This window comes from Mixophyes fleayi, chromosome 4 (assembly GCF_038048845.1).
Source record: "Mixophyes fleayi isolate aMixFle1 chromosome 4, aMixFle1.hap1, whole genome shotgun sequence".
Taxonomy (NCBI): Eukaryota; Metazoa; Chordata; class Amphibia; order Anura; family Limnodynastidae; genus Mixophyes; species Mixophyes fleayi.
In genome coordinates, this window is record NC_134405.1 from 306488841 (window position 1) to 306511233 (window position 22393).

The window sequence follows — 22393 nt, forward strand, 5'->3', positions numbered from 1 at the left end:
ACAGTCCCATTAACAGTTGCAGAGGGGTGCCAATGCTTGGAGTAAGAATTTATTAAATATCTAATATAATTTTTAGATATATTTCATATTTTTTATATATGTACAGTATATATCTACATTTTGGTTCTTTTTTTGACACTAGCACCGGAGATTGCATCCTCTTTTTTTGAAGGTAATTCTCTGATTTCTAGTGAAATATTTACCATCTCCCAGCAGGTAGCCCAGTGACCCAGCCCAAGGTAGCCCCCTATGGGACAGGCCTGGGGTGCCCTAGCCACCCAGCCCAGCCTGCCCCTGTCTCCCTATACTCCCTAAGTATATGCACTCCTATCCCTAAGTATATGCACTCCTATACTTGACTGTGAGCATGTCAAAGTCCTTAACAAGGTTGCCTCTCTGCTAAATTCCTCCTTAGTTACTCTCTGCAATTTTTAAAATACTGTGTTCTGGCACAGTCATTAGGTTAGCTAGGCAACATAGCCAGATGCAACTGGCATGTGTCCACATTTGATACAAACAATCTTGTGACTAGCAAATGTGCATGGATTATTGGGATGCAAAGTGGTGTGCTGCCATGTACGCAAATCACTAGCCTAATCGCCTTCTTGATTTTCACACTGACCACATGACTGCCTTTGTCCATGATATCCAGCCATTGGGTTCTTCTTATGCCCGCATTCTCGCTTCCCAGTTTTCCTGGGGCCAACCAGGTACTGGTAAGGGAATCTAGCTTTAAGTGAAAGGGGGCTGTTGGCAAACTGCACAGTAGGAAGGTTCCATATGTTTATGATGAAGTACCCAAAGGAAATGTGATAGAATTATTACAGAGCAGTACATGAACACACTTGGGCATGAGTTTTGTCTGTGACATCATTGTTGTAACCTATCTAACCCAACCATTCCACCTTTTCAAGGTTAATGACATTTTAAAATATAGGCCCCATTGGCTATATTTCAGAGTATTGAGAAATTATACAAAAGTCAGTATTTCCTATCCACTGCAAAAGTAAAAACAATGAGGGATTACATTTGTTCCTCAACTTTTATCATAAATAGGTGACACGCTAAATGTTATTCTATCCATTAGAGTTTTGCATAGCGAGCGTAATTGATGTCGTTATGTCATAACTAGCATGTGTTTGACAAGATTTAATAAATCACTTTAAATGTAATAATTGAGAAGCTATTAAGCATGGTGTCTTGCATGTGTTTCTCACAGGTTTAAAGATATCCCAGAGTTCCATCTGTTGTGTAACAACACTTTATGATGAATTTTGACTCTGTTTTCTTTTCTTACATAAATACACATCATTTTATTTTAACTCAAAGTCTAAAGTAAGGTGCACCTGCAGTGCAATGTATCATTATTTCTGTGTCGGGAAGCTGAGCAACAAATAAATACAGAACGTATCAAAGTATTGGGACTTTTTATTTTATTAAAGCGTTTGCAATAAATATTTTGCTTTTAGATTTTAACAAGTAGCATAATGCTTTATTGTACAGCAGCCACAGAAACACATACAATTGAGACCAACAGAGTTGTTTTAAAATATCTATATACTTTTTTGATACTGTTTATTTTAAACAAAATCTAGGCTAAATATATCATATTTACTTTTAACCCCCTCATGATTCGGGGCATTTTACAGTTTTACATGTTTCAGCTTAAGCCAAGAATAACTTATTAATTCTTTGTGCACCATAGAAAGTGGCGTTCCTGCTATGAGGTATCGTGAGCACCTTACTTCAGACAACAGGATCTAAGGGGCAATAGGGGAACCATTTAATCAAATTTTTGCTAAATAGCGCATTTCACAACCCTCCTACTACATGCCCTGACAGAAGGAAGTGGGTGATAATTGGTCAGACAATGACCCAGTAACCGATCACTTCTTTCTATTGATGTATCGGTAGCACAAAGGGAAGAATGGCGATAGAGAATATATTACACTTATACATCAGGAGGATGACATTGGTGATTGGGTCATTGACTAACACTGACAGTCTGAGAAGTGGAGTGGCTTGCAGTTGGTTGAGGTGGAAGGGGAAAGACACGTGCTGCAGAAAATGGGCTAGGAACAGCCATGACCATAATAAAATTCACATTGTTAAATCAGGGTAGGTAGGGCTGCCTTATATATATATATATATATATATATATATATATATATATATATATATTGTCAGGATGAGAGCATAAATCGGAGATCTGTAATAGAATATTAAATGCCAGGGCCAAAATAAATTATTGCATTGATACATAAATAAACCTGACTTTCAACTCAGATAAATGTTTGACCAAATGTTTTTAAAAAGGAAACAATTAGCCCAGTAGGAGGTAATTAGGTTGAACAAACCATTTTGTGAGGAGACCTGCTTAACATATGCAGATCACAGACATCCATTGTTTTTGATAATGTATTCCACTTCCTAATTGACTTCATTTCAATAGGTAGTGTAAACACAAAGAAACACTAAATGTAAATGAGAGAGCCAGATGCCTTGGTGAAAATCTTGGAGACAAAGGCCACATGTGAAAGTCTATACAAGTATATAAAAATATAGGCTTCAAAGGAAAATGTCTTCATAGTTCATAATTTGGAAAACTGGGTGCCACTCCATACCAACGAGCAGAAATCACACCAGGGTTGTGAATGCCAGGTACTGGCAGTATCCAGGGACAGTTATAATCACATATCTTTGGAAAAGGTATGTCACATTGTCATAATTCCATCATGTTTGGCATCAAAAGATGGACACATTCATAAGGGATTTATTAATAATGAAATTTGGGGGTAAATGTATCAATATGCGGGTTCTTCAACACCCACGTGTTCAGCCTCTTCCGCGATTAAATTTCAAGCGGCGCTGCATTGTAAAGGGAAGTTAACCCTTTACAATGCAGCGCCGCTTGAAATTTAATCGCGGAAGAGGCTGAACACGCGGGTGTTGAAGAACCCGCATATTGATACATTTACCCCTTGGTCTGTGTGACGCTCCACAGAAAAGTTAGGTCACATAATAGAATTGGGTTGTAAATCAGGCAACATTCAAATGGTGATTTAAAAAAGTATCACAGATACAACCCCTGGGTGCGGGGACAGGTGTTGAAGTGTCTTTAAAAAACTGAGACCAGTTACAACAAATTGTCAGACTTGTGGGAAATCAATTAACATTGATAAGCTATCCATCTTCCAAGCCAATTTCCCTTGGCCAGAAAATGCAAATTCATGTAAGTGCTACTCTGAATGTAACCCCTTTAATTTTAAACTGTTTTGCTTGTTTATGTTATCTCAATCTATTGTTTACTAATTATTTATTATATCTGAATGCCCTGTACTTTGTATATTAAATCTACAATTTAATAGGTTGCATCCCTGATACTCTAACAAATCCATTAGCCTGTTAAGAAGAATATATATATTGACCAAGTTAACCATCTGAATGCCAGTGTGTGATTTGTTGATACATTTGATTAACAAGCTTAGTGTGTGCTTGCATTTACATTTGTGTAACAGTCTGGATGTGTGAAGAGTTAATCCTTCGTTAGTTTTGTAAGGAGTCCAGCCAGGATACTACCCCTTGAATACACTCAAGTAATTGGGCTTAATCCCATTCTTGTTGCTCTACCCACAGAGCAAAATGTAGAAGTAGGTCTCGGGGAGTGAGTTCACCTGTACCATTCGTCATGGTCAGAGTATAATGTCATGTTGAAACAATAAGGTAGTGCCTACTTGCTGCGATTAGAGCTACTGAAAATGGTCGGCATCTAACATGCCCAAGGTCTTAGCCAGTTACACCTGCAAGGGGGGTTGGATTTAAGGGACATGCAGATTGCGATTCTCCAGAACAGCCACCAGTGAAGTAGTAGTTAAGAGTGGCCAAGAGATCTAGGTCATAACCAAGCGGGACAAGCAGCAGCAAAACGGAAGCCGAGCCACAGGTTAAAGTACCACGAGGAGAGGTTAGGAGCCAAAAGGATATCCAAGACGCTGGTCCAGAAGAATTGTCAAGGTCAGAAGCCACAAATCCGATAGAGTATCAGCACACAGGGCAGGAATGTTGGAGCACAGGGGAAAAGAGCTAATACTCTGGAACCTTAGAGCCTTCCTTAAATAGAGGAGGTGGCCAGCTAATTACCTGTGGCAGTAACGTCGCCAGCCACTGACGGGTTCAGAATCACGTCCCGTTGTTGGAGGGATGGCGCCTGACACATGGCCTCACAAAATACAATGATATTGGACAGCTTATTTTCAGAAACTGATTCAGAAGTTCTATCAATTATTGATCCCTATTACAGAAATACAACTCCACTCATACACCCTCTCAGGATTCAGTGAAATAAAGTGTAATTTATCATATGCTCAGTGAAACCAATAAAGTGATTCCATACAATGCTAAAGCTGCTAATTCTAGTTCACCTAGAACCTTAAAAGCAAGTGCAAAGAAAGTTCCCATATCAAGCAATAAAAGAAATGCAATATGTATACGAAAATCGTCAGTCTAGAATTTTTTTTAGAGTGACTTGGATAACATGACAATATTCAAAAGTGAAGAATGTTCACAAGGGAGCTTCGAGGTTACCAGGGATAGTAACCTTGAGATAGGGAAGTAGATTGTGATATTGGAATATTGTACCTCTGCAAAACAGTCTGTTCCAATGAGACATTTGATTTGTGTGAAATTTTGCAGCAACGTTGCTCACCACTAAGAAGCACCAAACCTTCATCCCACAAAGAGATAAATGTATCCTGATAATACTTTTCATGTCTGCTCTAAAATGTATTTATTCTTCTGTGTTGGAAACTGAACATATATATTCTCTGTGTGTTTACATTTGCTGTTTTGTTTGTGTATTTCAGTCCTTTTTGTTTGACCCTGCGTTCAGTACACTCATAATAAGAGGGTGTATGTTTGAGTGCATGCAGGCTGTAATATACTCCCACTACACATTATATGCCAATAATGATGCACAATAAAAATGTAAATCAAATATTGGCTCATTATTAGAACCATAGTAACCTTTTAGAGACATAACCTTGATACATTTGTTTTAATAGGAACACAGTGGTGTGAGATGTACATCAGATTATACTGTACAGCTCTGCTGTTTCAGTTTTATTGTAAAATACTAATAGCAGGAGTATACATTTCATTTGCTTTTCACTCCATCTTTGTACATAAAATGCTTGTATACTTTACATTACATATAATTCTACTTCAGTATGTTGTTCAGACCAAATGCTAGAATAGGAAAGAAATGTGAGCTAAGTGTCTTTGACCATGGAATAATTGTTGGTGCCAGAGGAGGTGGTTTGAGCATCTTAGCAACCACTGGTCTCCAGGAATTTTTACGCACAACAGTCTCAAGAGTCTACAGAGAATAGTGTCCAAAACAGAAAATGAGGAGAATGGCCAGACTGGTTCAAGCTGACCAATAAGCTGAGGCTGTAGTGGGCACAGGCTCACCAAAAATGTACAGTTGAATATTGGAAAAATGTCATCTGGGGGTAAATGTATGAACCTCCGGATTCTTCAACTCCGGCGAGTTCAGCGTCTTCAGCGCTTAAATTTAAAGCGGCGCTGCCCTTTACGAGGCAGCGCCACTTTAAATTTAAGCGCTGAAGACGCTGAACTCGCCGGAGTTGAAGAATCCGGAGGTTCATACATTTACCCCCTGGTCTGATGAATCTTGATTTCTGATTCAACAGTCTACCCATCTTGTAATAGCTACTTCCAGCAAGCTGGTTCCATTAATGGGTACACTGAAAATTAATTAATTGTACTCCAATGGTCTCCACAGTCACCAGATCTCAATGCATTAGAGCACCTTTAGTATATGGTAAAACGGGAGATTTGCAGCATGAATGTGCAGCCGACAAATCTGCCGCAGTTGTGTGATACTATCATTTCAACGTGGATTAGAATTCCTAAGGAATGTTTCTGGCATCTTTTTAAATCCATGTCGTGAAGAAATTAGGCTGTTCTGGTGGCACAGTACTAGAAAATTGTACCTAATAAACCTATTTCGCAGAACTATACAATCTGCACATCACCCCCTTTCCGCTGAGCAACTTACTAATAACCTTACCAACTTTAGTTAGAAGCCAAATAACCAGACATCTTTATTCTGTGGGAGAAATCCAGACCACATAGGGTAAAAACATACAAACGCCATGTATGACTCCATCACTATTGGGGAAGCAATGGAACACTGTGGCTGCACCCATGTTCTGGTACTACGGTACCTCCACATCGCGGATATCTGCTCGCACTTCTATGGCGAAATCCGCAATGGTACATTGCCACTGACTGCCTTCACGACCATCTCGGAGGCTCTTCGCAGTTAATTGAATTCCCCCTCTAGAGTCAAATGAAATTCTATTTGTTGAAATATTTTATGTAAATTCATCAAATGGTTAGTCCAACTGGATTCATTGGAAATATCCAAAGTGTAGTCAATTAAATAACAGTTAGGTCCAGCAGCTGTATAGAGATGGTAACAGCAGTAACCGTTGGATTCAGTGTGTCCATTATTGAATAGACATGGTGCCAGCAGTAACAGGTCTTCTCAGTGGGTATAGTAGTCAATTACATATGGTAACAGGAGTAAGGTTAAGTGCACACTACAGGGTTTTCAGCTGATTATCATGTCAATTGGACGATAAGCGACTGATTGGCCCGATATCACAGTAGTGTGTACCCTGGAACGATGAACAATTATTGTTCCAAAGCACATGAGATTTTCAAAGTGACTTGAAACTCTTGTTCAGCAATGGAACGATGTCGTTCCAATCCTGCAGTGTGTATGCACTCACAATCAGGATCTCCATACAGATTACAGAATCATGATCTTTTCCGCCGATGGTTATGATAGATGGAGAGCTGATCTGAAGGTAAATCTTGTAAAACGTCTATAGCATGTACACATGAATCGAGATGATGATCAGGACTTTTTTTATCTATCAGTCACTGGTAAAATCGTTATAGATAACGCATCGGCAGAAAATTTCTGTAGTGTGTACCCAGCCTTACAGTTAGATTCAGTGGGTCCAGCAGCTGAATAGAAATGGTAACAGAATTGGCCGTTGGGTTCAGTGGGTCCAGCAGCACTTAGGTTTGCTTCTAATATCCTAGCTACAGGTTGATTTTTAGCCAGTGTTGTTTAAAAATGACCAAAAGGCATTGCTCCATTTGCTTTAGAGTAAATATTCACTTTGTTCAGCATTTGGTAATGAAATTTTACATGTTTGGCAGCAGAATTTCGACTGTTGTGTTCTCAGTCTTTCCCCAACCACACCATGCAAGCAGTATGAATTAAATCTTTCCAGTTATAGACTACAAATTCTGTGCAATGCTAATTTACAAATACAATCCAGATTGGCATTCTACGACGGGTGAACCAAAAGTGGAACTTGGAGATTGCATCGCTGGGTGTTTACGCCGCTCAAAACAGCCTGTTTTGCTGTGAAGCTGAATTCACAAACTTTTACCACATTTTACTGAACTCTAGACCTTATAATGTGTGGCCTTAATCTAAATTAGGGTTATCATTAACAAATACATTCTGTTTGGTTATGTCAGTTACCTTAATAAGTATAATAAAATAAGTATAATAAGATTTTAATCATACACATCATGAAAGCTTGAAAACTTCATTATATCTAATGGAACTGACTATTAATTTGTGAGTTCTCGCTTTAGGAAGATGGTGTTGAATTACAATTTAATATATAACCGTGAAAAAATTGTAATTATTATGTTATCATTACTTTTATAAGATTTGTAAAACTTGACTTATTTGTTACAAAATGTTGAGTGACTTCACAAAAGTCCTTTATTAGTGACACAATTATCCTAGTCCAAACTGTTAAATTCTAAAAATTAATGTAAATAAGATACATGTATGTATACAGAATTTGCATGGGTTCTAATACTTTTTTATGTATTATCTAGTACATATACTATACTAGCAAAGCACAGGTGTAACTTCCGTATACAAGAATTCAGTATACGGAGCAAGTTAATGAGATGTAATGAGAATAAAGGGTGTTCCTTTCCACTCAGAGGGCTGAACAGTCATTTAAATTCTGCTTTTGGGATAAAGTTGCAAGAAACCCCTCATGTTTTTAAAGTTTAAGTAGGGGTTGTGGTTGGGTCCTGAGTTCTGGCCGCCGCACATGGACTCCAGTGCTGAGAGGGTTAATACCCGGCGCCGGAGGAGTTAATTCACCAGAGCTGGGCGCCTCAGGTGTAAAATGTTTTAAAAGTGTTCAATGTAGTAAAAATGTATTTTAAAATGCGCGCTTCGGCACTGGGAAAGTAGTACCAGGTGCCACAGCATTGAAAGGGTTAAACAGGGAGCATAAATAAGTATGATATCTTAATGTATGGCCACTGTGGCACTGGTAAGTAGCCAGCGCGTAGTATCGCAAGGGTTAACTCCCGGCACTGGTCGCCAGGTAGAGCTCGGCTCCAGGTAGCGGCAGCTAGGGGCTTCCCCACAATCTGGCTGCCTTGCCCCGGTACAATTTTCAATCAGGGGGAGAGCCAGACCCCAATGCAGGGTCCCTGGAAGTGGTTTTAGGCAGAAGATTTATAAGAAGATAAATCCCCCGCCATAGACTCTCTGGCACTAGAGTACATGAACCCCTCTTCCTGGCAGCTCGTGTACAGCGTCCCCTCTGCCACTAGCAACCATGTATAAAGGTGTTAACCTCTCCAGGCAGATTCACATACAGGCTGCATGAATCAACCTGGATTGGTTAAAGGGGCTGGTTATATGTGTAAAACTGTATAAAAAGAGCCCTGTTTTCCATGTAATATTTATGCCTTCTGTACTTCTGGATGATAACTAGTAGCACGAACTAGTGTGTACTGGTCCTTGTCAGGACTCTTGTGCAATAAAACATCACTGCTTGAAGATTCTGCCTGAAGCCTATTAGCTGCTGTATCCTGTGACCAACAGATAAGAGCTGGCACTCTAATTTGCTCCCATGCTGTCCTGTGTTTAAACCAGCATCTCCTTGGCACTGCTATGCCAGCTACCCAGCAGTCCTGATCCATAGTAATTGATCAGGCGGTACCAGCCAGCCCACAGCAAAGAGGCACTGCAGCAGCTAATCCAGCTAGTAAGCAGTTCCAGGTGCCATTGAAGGAGTGGTGGCAGCTGAATTCTCCTACAATTATTGCGCAGTCACAGTTGGCGAGTGTCTGGTAGCAAGGGGACACCAGTAGCAGTGGTCAGCAACAGTTGGTGAGAGAGAACTGTGCAAGAAGAACATTCCTTCAATATTTCTCCCCCAACAGACCAGGTATCAAAGTAAGACCATCCTGTCACAGGTATTATAAATACGATGATTGTCTTCCATTTATGTCTTAAAATTCCTGTCCACATTATAGTTGCTGAAACACAGACACTGCGCCTGGGAAAAAAAAAAAAATAATGCATAAAGCTCTCCCAGGAAAGTGACATATACCTAGCAATGGCAATAGTCTGGAATTTGGATCTGTCTTGAGAGTTTGATTGATGTAAGTGGGGTTTCTTTACAGTAAGGATGTAACAAACTATGCATAAAGTTAGAAAATGTACAATTCTGTTTGTATACAACAATAAAATCAGATGAATAGCAAAAATAACAACAAATAACTAGACATGTATTTGATAGCAAAGGTATTCAGATGGAGCATTTATCTTTAGACTAATAGCATAATACGATGACCCCTAAAGCATGGGGGCATATGGAATCTAGCCACATAACTCTTCCCTCTCCACTATATATCATGATATTGTGTAAGCTTAATGTGATCGACATAACGTCATGTAACTGGCACTTCATAACGCCTTTGCTCATAAAGAAAAGTGTTCTATCAATAAATTGGTATGCTAACGATCATGAGCTGTATCAAGATGTCATGGTGCATATTCTGTTAAAGACCAATAAGGATTATAAATAGAGATGCTCAGGCTTGATTCCTCGGGAACCGAACACACCCAAACTTAGGGGAGTCGGCTCGGTACTCGGTTTCACAGCGATTTTTGGATTCCTTTTTAAGATCCAACATAACTGTAGGTGGAAGGGAGGGCGGAACCCCATTTTCCTTTTCTGCCACTGCTGTGTGCCAATGTGTCCTAGATGTGCTAGGAAGTGCCGTGTGTTTGTGTCATTGCTCTGCCGCTTACCATCCAGCCACGTTGCTGCAGTATTTGTCCGAAAGTGTATGACTATAATATTGTGATGTGGTCTAAATGGACTGCAAATGACTTAAAATTAGTGTTATTGAGGTTAATAATAATGTTGGAACAAAAAAAGAGCAAAATTATGTGATTTTTGCTTATTTTAGGATTTTTTCTAAAAAATCCAAAATCCAAACCAAAACTAAAACACACAAGGGCAGTTTTGACAAAACCAAAACCAAAATAAAAAACACAAAGCTAATCCAGATCCAAAACCAGTTCACGGGGGTCAGTAAGCATCAATAATAAAGGAAGTGAGGATCAAGAATTGTAGTTTTCTTGGTTACTATACTATATGCTACTGAACCTGTCAAATGTTATAGTTGCTGCAGTGAAAAGGTGAATACAATTGTAATAAATCATTAAAAATTATGATTTTTGAGGTCATTTAGAGACCAGTTTTATTTGAGAAACTGGACAAGAGTCCTATATCATTCTGGAGCTATTAGGACAGGTAAGGGTATATAGTACCATTAGAGGGGAGTCAGCGGCAATCTACTACTCATATTTTACAGTCAAGCATATTTTTCTCTATTTTTTTGTCTTAATAAAATATGCTAATTGTGGAGGTTTCAGAAATTTTACGCTGCATAAAGGCGCTATTACAATTAAATTATTTTACACCACGTCTCGAAGTAAATACTTTAAGTGAAAATTGAAATACAATTTATGAACACTAAAAGAGCAAGTTGTTTTAAAGGCACATAATTAGGAAATTTGAGGAAAAAGATAAAATATTCATTTTTTTTAGCTAATTTTAGCTCATCTGAAAAATTCCAATGATGTTTCATTTAGATGGATATTCCAAACAGTACAATACTACGTATTTCTTGTACATAGACAGTGTCTAAAACGGCAGCTGGAAATCTATACCAGGCATTCAATATGTTATAGCAATATGTTATATTTCAATATATTGTAAAAAATATTTTTTTGTAGTTATATTAATAACTATTACATTAATTATTGGTGATAATAACACATTGACCCAATTACATTGCCCAAGCTATGGGGATGATATTTAATAAACTGTTAATAATGTTTGTAGAATGTTTGCCATTGTGCACAGATGGGTTTTTTTTTCTGTAAAAGCAGGAACATTGGGATAGCTTGTAGAGGATGTATGCCTGCTAGTGTAGATAGTGTTATGAATGCAGGTGCAGGGTCTTAAGCACAAAACTTAATATGCACAGTTCAGTGAAAATAAGTGAAAGCCAGGACATGATTGAAGCAGTTAAGTGCATAAATAGTTTCATGAGTGAGGTGTTCTCTATATTGAGTTAATTTCAGTACTGCCTCCAGCACTCTGCACCTATTTTTGCAGGATTTATTATGGTTGTAAATACTTATGATAGAAATGGAAATTCGTCATTTCAAAATCCAGTCTACTGTCAGTGTAGAACCATCCCCATCAGTAATTTTAACTTTTTACAGCAGCAAAGACACATCAAGGGGTAAATGTATCAAGTTGCGGGCTTGAAAAAGTGGAGATGTTGCCTATAGCAACCAATCAGATTCTAGCTGTCATTTTGTAGAATGTACTAAATAAACGATAACTAGTTTCTGTTTGGTTCCTATAGGCAACTTCTCCACTTTTGCAAACCTGCAGCTTGATAAATTTACCCCCAAGACTTTATTTTATACATAATTATCATACAATTTATTTATCTCCAGCAAACTCAAGTTATTTTGGAGAAGACAACAGAGTTAGTTCCAGATCCAGCTAATCTGGGATTGGCCTGGTGATTGCGCTCTCTTCACAAATTGTCATTTAAATATCTCATCTTGCAAAAAGAAACTTCATATTTGTATGTGGGTACAACACTAGCACCTCACTGATTGGCCCAGCATCTCCCATCAGAACATTAAAACATTTGCAGATGATGCCATCTCAATACACAGATCTATGATAAAAACAGGTGCATTCACACAAAAAAGATGCGTGTCATTATAAAGCATCATTTGGACTTTTGGCAATTTTACACTTACATTTTGTAAATAATCTATAGTGTCTTAAACTAGTTGATGTCAAGTCAGCTGTATTGGTAGAAAACATTACAATGTTTTTGGCCACAAGCTATTGCTGTATGTCTTATGGCCAAAAACTGGAATCAGAAATTTCCATCCATTTTTTTTTCACGTGTTCAAAAAAATGGCTGTCCCACTAAATAACATAAGAAAAATTGTATAGCAGTGGTGGATCTCCACAAGATGAGCCACATTTTCAAAAATATCCCAAGAATATTTGTCTTATTATGTATTTGGCTGTGAAACATTTAGAAATACAGTGCGGGGAGGCATTCCGTGGAATAGCAGAAGTAAGGCAGAATTTAAGGGCTGTATCACCAGAACTTTGTATCTAACACATAGAATGTTTCTACATGGAACTTTATTGCTTAAAATCTCACAACATCTTTGCTCAACTCTATTGTACTCTTCCCCCCTTCACACCACACCTTGCAAAGTGTTTAAAGTATTAAATAGTTGAAGCACAATTCAATTGGATGCTGCCTCAGGGACACAGACGCTCTCCCAGGTAATGTTTATTGTCACACGACTCATCTGGAGACATGACTTCTTACACAAGGTGGTGTAAAGTTGGATGGCATTTCAGTTATTCATTCTATACATCACTTCCAGAATGTCATTTGGAAAAAAGAACATCGAGATTGTTATGAGATGTCGTGTTACTCACGACGGCTCACATTGATTCTTCGCTACTTCCTGTGGTGCCGCAGAGTAGCTTTATCTTCTATTCTGGCTGGTTTCTAGGCAACCAGGATGCTGTGTTTTTGCCTGGTGGTCACATGATCATAAATTGCCTGTCAGATCACAGGGAGGCTCGCTCCCAGGAGCATACTTATTGGACCCCATTCCTTTAAAAATCATGGAGGGCTTAGCCTACCTTCCAGTTATAGCATTGTGCCTGTACCTCATTTCCTGTTGTTCTATTGAATTCTTTGATGATTGATTGTCTTTTTCCTGACTTTGTGTCTGTTCACTGATTATTTTCTGATTGCTTCCTGTCTTAACTTGTTTGTGGACCATATCTGCTTGCTGCCAGCTTCAAGTCTTGGGCATCTGTACTGACCTGCTTCCTAGATACACCATCTGGGGGTAAATGTATGAACATACGGGTTCTTCAACACCCGCGTGTTCAGCGTGTTCGGTGATTAAATTTCAAGCGGCGCTGCATTGTAAAGGGAAACTTCCCTTTACAATGCAGCGCCGCTGGAAATTTAATCGCCGAACACGCTGAACACGCGGGTGTTGAAGAACCCGCATGTTCATACATTTACCCTCTGGTGTACTATACACCCAGGGCCTTGAAGGAATGCAAATGCTGACTTTGTGCAAATAATCTGCAAATTTAATCTGCTCGTGCCCAGATCTGGACCATATGCAACTAAACGCAGCAATATTCAAAGCATCTTCAAACTCAAAGGACGCTTATTACAGTCTACAATTTCAGGGAGGGAAAGGGGCAGGGAAGATCTGTAGTCAATGTAGAGTGATGGCAGGCAAAACTGGAGCACACGCAGCCAAGTTCACTTCAAGCTTTGGACATCTCAGATGTACATCTGCCCCCAGCAGGTCCCATATTGTGCTACCTTGGGCTGGGTCACTGGGCCACCTGCATTTTTTTCCCTTTAAAATGTTACTAATAGTTTGTTGAGTCGAGTATTGCCCCCCAGGCTAATATGTGCCAGCCCTCCCCTGTACAGGGGCATTCTTGTTTCCACTACTCTCCAGGCTATAGTAAAAGCCATCACTGAGCTGTGTCATGCTCCACTGTCCTCACTTTCCTTTCGATAGGAAAAGAATGTAACCGTGTCTTATCCCCTTTATGTGTAAAAGGGCAGGAAAGCTGCAATCTCCTTCACTTCTGGAGTGTAGTCAAACATACATAGGAGCTTTCTGTTCCATCGACACCTGGTGGTGGAGTGAACACTTTCCCATCCATGTCAGAAGAACACACACACTTTTGGACTAATAAAAGTGTCTTGTTGGGATGTGCCAGATTTCGATGCTGAGTATATTAGCAAGATCTCCTGTATTGGTTAGTGTTAGTGAGCTTCATAGGTGCCTCATTCTTTGTCCCCAAGCGACTGAGTTCCCCACAATCTAAACAGGTCAATATCCCCACAAGTATAGAAAAAATAAGTACACAAACAGTGGGGGGTTCCAAATGCTGATTTTGAAACAAGTGTGTCCAGCGCATGGAGGTGACATGGATGGCACCTGACAAACCATGGTCCCGTACAGAGCTCAGTGTATGTAATTCCATAGACCACACAGAGATCTCCTCATTCAGTGCATACTGCTTATAATACAATATCAATCAGTGGCACCATAGATGACCCACACTATTGATACCATACATTATGCATTGTATGAGGAGACGTGTATAAGCTTTTGGCGACATCATCCAACTTTAGAAGTCTACCTGTGTTCCCTTAGAATGATTACACACAACTACATATGCTGCAGAAATAATTAGCTTGAAATCACTTTTATCACATGATAGACAATAATTATTTAAAACCCTGCAAAAAGCACTTTCAATAATAAAATAATGATTCAAGCAGAGTACTACTCCTGTAACAAAACAAAAAGACATATTTTCCAGATGTAAAAACACTAAAATCAGCTTTAACAATAATATTAATGCAACTTTCATTTTTGCAATTTGAAGTCTAAAGTGCAGATCTAGTGTTGGGTGCAGCCAACACATATTCCGGTTACTATAAGTGTCTGCAAAAAAAAATATGTCCTAATTAGAGTGTGAACAGGATTCACTATATATTCAGCTGCCATTTCTATAGTGTTTTAGCCCCATAACGGCTGTGATGTCAGGGAGACTAAACACTTTATGTATCACTCTTCTCTATTTCATATAAATAGTATAAGTGGTCAGGAGAATGTTAACATAAGTATTATCAGAAGTTAGTATAATACCCCTTTCATACTGCAGCCTCGACCCAATTTTTTGCCGGGGCGAGCCCCATCAACCCCGGTCAAGGCTGCAGTATGAATGACTCTAGATCTAATTCCCGGTTCGGCTGACCCATGAACTAGACCCGGGTCTTTTGGTGGGGTAATTCCCTGGTCCGACCCTGGTTGCCCGCACTATGAATGGTGAAACCCAGGATTTTCAACCCGGGTCTCACCAGATATAATGTTACAAGAAAAAATAAGCATCACAAGAGGAGCCAATCAGAGCTTCTCTTGTGATGTTGCCATGTAGACCGGGGTAGACCCGTATTCAGTATGAACAGGGTCTACCCGGGAATTTGAAGGTAAGAGGCTCTGCCGCCCCGGCAATATCCCGGGTTCATATACCCGGGATAGTGCCGGGGAGGCAGTATGAAAGTGGTATAAGTGAGGCAGAGCTGAGTTTTCCCTCATGTTAACAAGCCTGATTTTTCTCCAATCCAATGCACTGACTGATCAGACCAATCCTCACAGGTGCCAGATTAGGCAGGAGGAGCTGCTGCAACTGGGCTTGTGCAGTTTTGGCTAGGTTATATCCTGCACTGTATGCACCAGCTACAGATACAGATCTTTAAAACAGTGTTTTAAAGAGTGATTTAAGCTTCTGGCTGGAAGTGGACGATGGAATGGGTTTCCAGGCAACTGGAAACCCCCCTAAGAGTGTCTGTCTGTCTCTCTCTCTCTCTTTATATATATATATATATACATATATATATATATATATATATATATATATATATATATATATATATATATATATATATATACATACACTCAAAATAAACAAATAAATAAACAAATTCACATACTAATCTTTTTTCCATTATTAAGCCTATTATCATCATATAGTTGGTCGCTTGCAATAGCTTACCTATCAAGTTATGAATATAAGTTTAAAATTGCATTGTTCGATTACCCAGAGGTAGTGGTCGCTCTTTCTGTTTATTCATTTTCTTTTAGTGATTGGTCATTTTTTATCAATCCTCAGCTACCATATAATTTTAGAACTAGCCACATTTATATAATTAACCACATTTATTTATTGTGTTATTTACATATATGAGCACAGGTTTCCTTATGTTTTTTACTCTTCATTTAATGTTAACCTGCTTCCACCTTTTAAATAAATAAAAAGTTTATTGGTATCAAAAATATAATTAATTGCGTACCTAAAGTAGATTAATTACATTTTCTATATCAATACGCAAATTTTTAATTTAAAGGGCAAAAGCAGGTTAATATTAATTGAAGACTGCAAAAGTAACCCCACAGCACCTCTACCCGCCCCGGCCCTCCCCTCTGTACTGGAGTTATTAATTAATTATGGAGTTATTTAATTATCTTCTCTGCTTCTCTTCTATTCTTCTGTATTGTTCTTCTGTATTTTTATTCTGTAATCATTCTGTCAGCTTTACCTGCCTGGTGTCGCTGTCCAGTAGTTCCTGGAACCTCTCGGCTCCTCTCAGTCCACTGACAGCATAGTGACATCATGACACTGCAGAGACAAGACAGCCAGGAGCCGGGTGCTGGGCGGCATCTTAGGATCTCTGGCACTGGTAATGTATTCTGCAGTACTACCACTTGTGACATGCATTCATGCATTGCAATGGAGGCCAGGGTGGCAAGTAGCGAGCGTGCCACTGTGCCCCCTTCAGGGGCACACGCAGGATTATCAGGGGGGGTTCCCCCCCACCCCTTGATCCCCCCCCAAAAAAAGCAAAAAACACGATAAAGAGCTGCTGCACATGCACCCGCGCATGCGCAGCATCTCCGTTTCGGCAGCGCTGTCCTATACAGCAGCTGCGGCGCTGTCAAAGAAGCGTCTGCAGCGGTGCTGTATACATACAGCTTCTTTGACAGCGCCGCGGCTGCTGTATAGGACAGTGCCGCTATGGTGGCCACTTAGTTAGCGCAGGGGGGGGTTCTGGAGACTCAGAAACCCCCCGTGTGCGCCACTGCCCTTGGACTTACGCCCTGGACGACAGCACCACCCACATGGCACAGAAATGAGAGAAAAAGGCAGATTATAAAGAGATGACTGAATAAATATAATTTGCCTGACTTTTCATAAATGATGCATATGACATATATCTATATACCTATGTCTACATGTATATACATAAGATGCCTTCATTACTTTTATAATGATGTTTTAACACAATTTAACTACTGCATGTTGTGATTATTTTTGTAATCTGCTTGTCTGCAAAAAAAGTGTTAGTTTAAGTTTACACATTTGCAGACTCCCTTGAGACTTTACCTGATGTTTTATACAGCTTGCATGGAGAATCCCGGGACAAAAAAAAAAACCTACAAATTCAGTGACCCTCCTCAAAGCCAGCTGTTCACTCCTGACGGACGCATCAGCTTCACTTAAACTGCTGAGGCTGCACACTTGGAAGTGTATTGTGGATATAAGCATATTTGGCTTATGGTGAGTAAAAAAAAATAATGACAAAAAAAAAAGAGTATACTCTGCAGACGAAATATTTTTGCAGAAATTGGCAAAACATTAGCAAGCTACTAAAAGTGACAGCAAGAGCAACAAATCAATTAAACTATTATTAAAAATGTGGTAAATAAATATAGATAAACTGTACACACACACACACACACGTGGCATAATGTATAATGTATAATGTATATTCGGAGAGTAGTGATGTACATGACTTATTGTGAAAATGTTTCATTATGAAATGTATAATTTATAGTGCATGTAAAATACTCCTGGATATGAGGATAAAAGCAGCTTTTTTTGTTTAAAATCGTAACATGCGAAATGTATGGTATTTATAAAATACCACCTACTGTGAGGAAAGTAGGCTATACATACAAAAGATTTTAAAAGTAGCCTCTGGGTTTTGTGATCTGTATACCTCATCCATTATTTCCATCCCACACACACATATGCATAATTACAAAATTGGCTAAATATAACATCTACCCTTGCTTCTCGCTATCACAGGTCAACTAAACTTTTTCACATCTCAAATCCTGTGAGTGGGCAATTAGAATGGTGGGAAACTTCAGGGAATACTTGGGCCCCCGTTGGGCAATCCGGGTCCAACTATTGTGGCAATTCATCTAGGAAAGTCTACTTTCCCATTCTGTTTGGACATATGAGTATATAAATGCATAAATAATATTCATAAACATAAATTATCTAGGGTCCAAAAAGTGGAAATATTTAAGAAATTACATAAGTCATATTTATTAAAAAAGTAATAATTATTTCTAATTACTTGTGATGCAGTTTTATTACAACAGAGGACACGACATTTACAACATAAAGTGGCTCATTTATAGGTTGTTACATTTGCACTCAGAGCATAGTAGTGAAAAGACGCACTTAAAAATGATGTGTATTTATGTGCACGTTCAGTCATATGCATTTCATGATACACCCAGCTCAAAAACAGAAGCATTTGCATCAGGCACAACAATATCTTATTTAAGTCTCCTGGACAAATCCATGTTACAATGCAAGGGGTGAAAATTAGTTTTCTGTTTTGCACATAAGTTAAATATTGACTGTTTTGTCATGTAGCACACAAATATCAACTTTAAATTTCAGTGTACAAATAAGCTATCAAATATTTGTGTGTTACATGAAAAAACAGTCAGTATTTAACTTATGTGCAAAACGGAAAACTAGTTTTCACCCCTTGCATTGTAACATGGTTTTGTCCAGGAGACTTAAATAAGATATTTCTTAATTTAAGATCCTTAATGAGTCAGGCCCCAAGTGTGTAAACTTATGCTCAACAACAGCATCGAAAGTGTATAGAGAGCGGAGAGATGTGGCTTGACAGTGTTAATAGTAAAGGCTAAAGTCGCATTACCGTTTTTGTACACAATATTATAATGTAATGAAGAAATATAATGAAGTGTCATATACACAAGAGAGAATAGTAATTCAAGAGTTACCAGCAAATGTACCTACTTATGTAGATGTGCAATTGCCAAAATAATAGTTGGTTCTTGCAGTCCAACCCAATCCAACCTTCATGATAGTTAGAAATTAGAGAGACAAATAAGTCAGCACACAAATACCACCAGCTAATAAGATCCCTTTCTCTTTAATAGCTAAAGAAGAAGATGACTCAAGAGGGATGCATCAAGATGACAACTAGGATTCAGCTGAAGAGCCAACATTTACAAGATAAGCGAGGGTCATCAAGTGTCTTGACAGACTCAATGAGACTTGTCAATTTTAACTAGAAGCAGCAGTCACATTTTCAAAGTCAAAAATGTTTTTATAAGTGCTGTAAAATGGTTTTCCTAGTGGCATGTGGAAGCAGTAGTTATTTGTATTGTGATCAAGGTGCTCTTGTCATTATGGAAATGGATGCGTGAAAATAAAAAAATGTTTTTAATGGAACAAAACCATTATGCAAAGTTCAATGCAGCTTTACAAAGAAGACTGTAAGGCATATTTATAACATGGTGTAAATAATAACATATGTGTTTTAACTCCATACCATCTAACCATATATTAGTTATGTTCTATCTACTGTTGTGGTGTACTGGATAATGGTCATTGTTTAGGGAGGGCAGGCATTAATGAATCCCAGTCTTCCTCCGGCACATCCCAATCCCTGACTTTGGATTTTACTTTTCTGTTAAAGTTTGATTACACTGCAGGTGATTCACTATGGTTGCCCCTCCCACTCCAGCATTGCAAAAGCTTTAGGACAGGTGCCAAATTTACTCTACTAAAAAGTGTTTATAGAAGATGCTTACAGGTAGGATAGGGTCTATTTCTACATTTAACACCTTTAAAAAAAAAAAAATGGTGGGCCCTTTATCATGGTGGGCCCTTTATCATGGTGGGCCCTTTATCATGGTGGGCCCAAGGCACATTTCCCTTTTTCTAAAAATAGCTCTAGTCTTAAATATACTAATGCACAGTTGCCTACCTTTCCAAAATATGTGGAGAATTATTAGGAAACCTCGGGGACTTTGTAAACTCTCTGTGAAGATGACTCAATGGCTTGCAAAGTGAACGGGGACATGTTTTTATGACGCAAATGAAGATATCAAGCTACGCCCACCTTGGTGAACATATCATCTGTGGCATAACATCCTTTGTCCAGCCCACTTGATGGCGCAAATTGCATCATCAAGACCAGACCATGTATTCCTTCATACCTTCTCTAGTAAACAAAGTATGAAAAGTAGTTAAGTATTAATATAGGACAAGAAAATAAGAAAATTTGTCTCAGTTGTAAACACAAATTAAAGTGTAGGCCCACTCTCTTTATATAAAAAAAACATCAAACACATTGCAGAGTATTACTCGTATGTGATTGTGTCATATGCCCCCAAGCCAGAATCAGATCATACATTAAGCAACCTAGACTCCAGCTTAGGGCATTGTGGGTCTTTTTACTCTAACCCTTCCTTATATGTGCTTTTATGGTAAATGGAGATGTGTAAGGGGGCCTATACCATTATCTTGCCTAGAGCTCCATGGGGTCTTAATCAGATTCTGTCCCAAGCTGGTTCTATAGTGTGCCAGTTTTAGGGCCGGACCAAGGCATGAGTGAACCAAGCCATCTAGGCCTGTATCAGGGCAGGGGCCATGAAAGGATTGGGAACTTTTTTCTTCTCCATTTTTTTAAGAGAATGGTCCAGGCTGGGTGGCATCAGCATTGCTGTCCTTTCTTCAGAACAATCACCCTGATCCCTTCCTTCCCTTCCTTCCCTTCCTCTCTGATCCCTCTTACTTCCCTCCATTCAGGCAGCTCATTTCTCCGACCTCCCTCTCTCAGTACCCACAAAGACTTTACTACTGCATCACTTCCAAAGGGCAAGCAGAGAACTCTGCCTAACACAACAATCAAAATTCCAGTGTAAAGGGTATTATTTATATTATATGTGGACAGGTGTAGGGATAACATGTTATATAGGGACTGGTGTGTGTGGGATAATTTTAAGTGTAGACTGGTGGATGGATTAATTTTATATAGAGACTGCTGTGGGGGATTAGTGTTATGTGGTGGACTGGTGCGGCATGATTAATATTATGTGGGTGCTTTTTTTGAAGTACTAATGTTATGTGAAGCTATCAAAGTTATGTGGTATTTGTGGGGCTATTAACATATTTTAGAGACTATACATGCAATGTGGGGGAATCTGTAATTGTGAATGTTATTGATTTAATGTTGCGAAAAATAGGCATATTTATCAAATAGAAATGTTTTTTTAACGCCATGTTTGGTAGGGGAGAGGGTTATTTATTAAATGTAAATGCTATTAATTTAGTGTTGGCGTTGGATGGGGAAGATGGAGGCGTAATTATTAAATGTGAGCGCTTATGATTTAAAGTCAGGTTTCTATGTGGGGAAGGGAGGCCTAGAGTTTTCACTCATTGCTCAACTTACAGGACGTGAATAGTACTTATCTTTTTGCCAAACAGGGACACAACATTTTAAGATCCAGAAAAGCAGCAACTGATCTTAAGACACCAGCAGAAGCTAGTAGTCATAGCTGCAAAAACAGGCATGGGAGAGCAGCAATATCTGACAAATGATTTTGGTGAGACAATCTCAATTTTGGAGTCAGGACTTTGTGCCAACTACAGGGACAGCTGGAAGGTATGTCCTCTTTCATGCTTCTCTCCTAATGAAGACTCAATCGCATGCACCTACTATGGTTATTCAGCGGACAAAGCTTCCTGCTCAGATTCAATAGTTACATGAAATAATTTCCTGTCTCTTCACCACACAACTTTATTATTGTTCTGTTAATAGACCTGGAACTAGACATGCAAAGGAAAATAAAACACATATCATTATCTACTGACAGTGTGTTAATAAGAAAACTAGTGAGTGAGGATCATTTCTGAAAGCACAAAATATTGTGTCTTTGTGAGCCCTTCATAAATGAGAGTACTCGATTATGCGTGACACGCATAAGGTTTGTATATGAAAATTACAGTAGGGCAGCAGCAAGTAGCATGTTCTGGTGGAAGAAGCTGGGTGGTTTGGGCCGTTAAAAATTAAATGTGGGCTACACCTCATGTTAGGTAACGTTTCCTGGTTTGCAGTTAGACACAGAGCATTTTTTTTCTGGTGCAGAAATGGAGATAGAAGGCCTGAGTCATTAAGGGACGTATCTCTGTTTTTTGTGCATATCGTATGCAATTACCTTCTGCGC

General features: G+C 38.9%; 1 long non-coding RNA gene across 1 annotated transcript in view; it reads left to right on the plus strand.

Annotated features, from left to right (window-relative positions):
- The window catches only part of LOC142150172 (uncharacterized), a 36624-nt gene extending 17043 nt beyond the window's left edge, over positions 1 to 19581 (plus strand). Inside the window, exons 2-3 of the long non-coding RNA XR_012691057.1 lie at positions 17509 to 17666; positions 19319 to 19581. This is a non-coding gene — a long non-coding RNA (uncharacterized LOC142150172). The remainder of the gene's footprint in view (positions 1 to 17508; positions 17667 to 19318) is intronic.
- Positions 19582 to 22393: the final 2812 nt, after the last annotated feature.